This window comes from Biomphalaria glabrata, chromosome 15 (assembly GCF_947242115.1).
Source record: "Biomphalaria glabrata chromosome 15, xgBioGlab47.1, whole genome shotgun sequence".
Taxonomy (NCBI): domain Eukaryota; kingdom Metazoa; phylum Mollusca; class Gastropoda; family Planorbidae; genus Biomphalaria; species Biomphalaria glabrata.
Window position 1 is genome coordinate 21757290 of NC_074725.1, and position 4923 is coordinate 21762212.

Here is a 4923-nt window from a genome sequence, read left to right on the forward strand (position 1 = left end):
TAGTGGATGAGGTCAGCAGGCGACACGACAAGATTTGGGTACCTTGGTACTACGAAATGACTTTGCAGCAGCGCCCTGTATCGTGATGTTTATTTTATCTACCACATTGTTGTATTTTTTTTTTTCAAGACTGGATTCAAATAAGGAGAAAATTGTCTCTTACAGATTGACTTAATACAGTTTAATGTCAATTTTTTTATCAGTTAAATAAAAAGATTAACTTCCTTTTTATCAAACGATGTGGGGGGGGGGGGCGGCTGTGGAGGAAAAGAGGGGGGAGATGCAGCTTTGGGCATGAATCTTTGTGGAGATCCAATCTCGTTATTCTCATGACTACTTGTCTCTTATTGATGCATGGCATCTATTTTACAAATGAAACTCTGTTTGTATTTATGCTGAAAAACAAAATCTGGAAGAATCGCATTTCTTCTTCCACATAGATCGTCATGTTTCATAAGAAAACTTTGTTTGTGTAAGTGTGATCAATGAAAGAACGTCACCTAACTTTTGGTAATTGCATGTAGTCCAGTGATTTCAGACACACGTCTTACTCAAATCAACCCTTAAAACGTAAACGGCCAGTTCGATACAAGGTTTTGATAAGCTCCATGGAAAATGAGAATTCGTCACACTTAACATACAGTCTGCTTTATCTTCGTCTCTCGGAATAGAAGCTAATTCATTTAATTATATCAGCAATTAAGCGTAGGAAAAATAAAAAGACCCTGCCAACTTAAAAGATCATAAAAATCTGTTTCACCTGCTTCCTGTTAGACGTTCAAATCATTATAGCCTCATGGTTTCTGTAATCTGTTTGGTTATATTTACTAAACAACGTTTCTCTGCAAGACCAAGCGATCCATGCATCCAATGATTTTAAGTGTAATTAAGTGCAGAGCTCAGACTGTTAACCAATGACCAAAACTATAAACTTAACTCAGACTAGGACTTAGTGATCTCAGAGACAGAAGTCAGTTCATACAATCTTGAATTAAAAAAAAAAAAAAGAAGTGGTTCCGGAGGAGATCTTGTGTCTGTGAGGAGCGCTTTAATTCTTGACCAGCTCATCCCATGTACCTACTGAAATTCCTCTGAACCTCCCCCCCCCCCCAGCAGATCACGAGAATGTTATGAAGCCAACAAAACGATCTTAGTGAAATTAGTGACTAAATACAGAAGATACATTTAAAAATTCGAGTAGGTATCTAGAGAATTTTCTAGGATTCGAACCCGAAACCCTCAACTTACCAAACTTAACACTTGACCGCTAGGCCAAACTGTCCTTTAGGTGTGACAGGGGACGTAAGAAGCGCTGACAAAAATGGTTCTCGTCAGTTCAAAGACTTAACATGACACAATTCAACTAGTGTCGTGATAAGATTTTATATCTGTGTCAATAAGTTAATGACTTGTTCAAACACTTCACGTGTATCATTCGGAATGTTGCCTTGTGATAAGCTGACGTAGATGTGTATCGTTTTTAAAGTTTCATTACATACTTTGGTGGTTGGAACTACTTAAAGATTCACAGTTTAATCTTATTATAATAGTAATGGCACCAAACTGTGGGAGATGAGTGGACAGAAAAATATAGAGGTGCAGATCTTAGAGAGGAAGTGGAGATGGATTGGTCACACCTTTAGAAAAGATACCAGCAACAGAGCTAGGCAGGCCTTAGAGTGGAACCCCCAGGGAACAAGACGCAGAGGAAGACCAAAAAGAACATGGCGACGCAGTGTACTTGAAGAAGCAGAGAAGACCGTGAAGAGCTGGGAAACCATAAAAAAAAATAGCGGAGAGTGGCGTGTTTTTGTCGAGGCCCTATGTTCCATGAGGAACCCAAAGGAATGATGATGATGATGATGAATGGCAATGTCATCGATTCCAATTATCAGGAATGAGTGCGGTGTTTCAAATGACCATGCAAAACCAGTTGCTTATTTTTCCATATCTGAAGCAGACAAATCCGTTGTTCGCCTGGGATTTATATTTTCTGCACCTGTCTTCTACAAAGACTTTTCTTAGGGCCTCAAATGTGTGTCTTGCGGACTTTGTGAGAGCTCTCCAAATGTCTATTTTAGAGGTCATTTGCTGCCAGCTACTTTTCTCTATGACAGTGAGGGCTAAATGGCGCCCGAGTTGATCCTATTAGCGTTTACATTTATTTACTAACAAGGCGGTTTACGAAATGTCAGGCGTAGATTCCAGTGCCAGTGGTAGAGTCTTTTAGTTGTTAGAATTGACCAATTAAATCTACGGACTTCCTGGTTGTATCTCTTGCAATTGTTGATGTCTAATGTCTACGCGTTTCTTTGGGTGTCTCCAGAGTGAGAACAAGACGCATATTTTGTCTCTCAAGACACAAGTCTCTCCAGACACAAAGTCTCTAAAGACAGATGTCTCTCAAGACACTTGTACCTTAGTCGTATGGTCTTAGAAATTTGGCAGTTGATGTATATTTTTTGGGAAAAGAATTACTAGCTGATTCCCGACCCAACTGGTTTCACTGTTATATTTGTTCAAACTCTAAACTTTGTAAAGTGTAATTTGGTCTGGAGGTCTAGATTATTTATATCTTGAACATAGGTCATTGGGTATTCCCGCATGTATTCATACAAAATAAAATAAATAATTACATATTGCGCACCGTTTTCTAAGTCTGGACCACTAGACCTACCATCTGGACCACTAGACCTACCATCTGGACCACTAGGCCTACCATCTGGACGACTAGACCTACCATCTGGACCACTAGACCTACCATCTGGACAACTAGACCTACCCTCTGGACCAATAGGCCTACCCTCTGGACCACTAGGCCTACCATCTGGACCATTAGGCTTACCATCTGGATCACTAGGCTTACCATCTGGACCACTAGACCTACCATTTGAATTTTATATAGATGGATTTATACAGGGTCTTCTCGGGGAGGGGGGGTCATTTTTTTATCTACCATTTTTAGTTATTAAGAGCAAAATAATCCCCCTTACAAAAAGTTACAGATGTTACTTCAAAGAAGAAGATGATTTCGTCCTGGTGGGTCACTAGGTCATCAGCTTCCAAAAAAAAGCTTTTTTTTTTAAAGTGTTACCTGATTTAAGTCAGAACTCAAGAAGAAAAATAATCTAAAAATTTTATTCAATTTTAAAGTCTGGACAAAATTTTAAAAAATTGAAACAAAAAAAAAGCTCTCAAATTCATCAAAACATTTTTTTTTTCATGCAATCAGGAGTAAATACATACTTTAAATAAAAATCATATACTATACACATGTAAGAGCCCCCTCTGGAGTAGGTTAGATTAATAATGATCCATGAAACAGGACTTCATAGAGTTATTAATGTGTTTTACACTAATGGAAGTAGAAAACATTTTTGATGATTAGTGGTAGAGCACCGTCTACATTTTTTTGTGCTCCATTGATTTAGTTTCGTATTTTATTTCATCAATCTATTCACATGTGACGCCTTGACTACGAGGGAAAGATTGTGTTCCCATGACAACACAAGAAGTCGACTTTCTATAGCATTCAAAATAAATAATTTATTTGATCAGAAACATAAAAAGCTCCTGCACTGACCTAGATCTTGAAGAAAAAAAAAAAAGGGGGGGGAGGCTTACTTTTTTTGTTGAATAAATCAACTGTAAACAATAAAAATACAATTTGAACTTAAAAGCAAACATACTTCTAGACACTCTTGCATATCATGAGAATTGAAAACTATGTACACAATAACTTAATGTAATCCAATAGTTCAAGGTTCGTCATACAGTCATATATTTATATACATGTATATAAGTTATATACAATATTTGTATATTTACTTGTTTCAGTACATTACACAGTTGTACAGATGTTTCAGTGATATGCATTCAGGTGTAAAAAAGCACTTCAGATGGTAATAATAATAATAAAAATAATAGTAATAATAGTAATAATAATAATAATAATAATATAATTCATAATAAATTCACAATAGTACATGAACATTGTCGTAATGTTAACAATACATTAAAAATAATAATATTTACTATTAGGTATCATATAAAAAATAGTATTAATAGTTCTAATTATAGTCATATTGTAACAATTACAAATATAAAAAAATAAGGATTTAAAAATAACAATAATGATGATTTTAACAATAAAATTAGTGATAATAATATTATATTCATTAATCATCACCAACATGTTGATTTGAAATTTCAATCAGAATTATTTACAGGTTGTTATGATTACGCTAGAATGTATCGCAACGGAAGATTGAATAGTTTGAATTTATTTCATACGATATTCCAATACACACGGGCAACGTGGTCCATTCAACTAACTCCTACACTCTAAATCACATCGGTCAAAGAAGTGTGATAGGCTTACACACATGTTTCGTTTCGCGCATATCAAAAGTACGAACTGGTTTACTATAAAAACCTATGATTTCACATTATAAAGTCACACTCCGTGCATAGATTCCGCAACGTTTTTTTAACACCGGAAGTGGTAATGGTTTTAAGCCTATCATTACCTATAAAATGCTTCCAAATGCCATGCGTCTCAAATAGCCTCTGACAACCAGTCCAACTCCTGGGCTTCACGTCAGGTTCAGAGCCCGGAGGAACTGTTACCTCGGACAGAAGAAGGGTCAAAGGCCAGCAAGTGGCACACAAGTCAGTAAGCTGTCAAAACCTGCATCGCTACTGATACAAACTGAATTGGATATTCCGTTGCTTTGGTCACATCAGCTGCGTGGAGAGGGGGGGGGGGGAGGAAAGATGTGTGGGCGAAAACTTTCCTACCATAAACGATGCCCAGGCTTTCATCTCGCTTATCCAAAACCCTAACCCTCAAACGCGGGAAGTGGCAGCTAAAAGTTGTTTTTTTTTTTTCTTTATGAAAAAAGAGTTGTACGAAATGAAGAA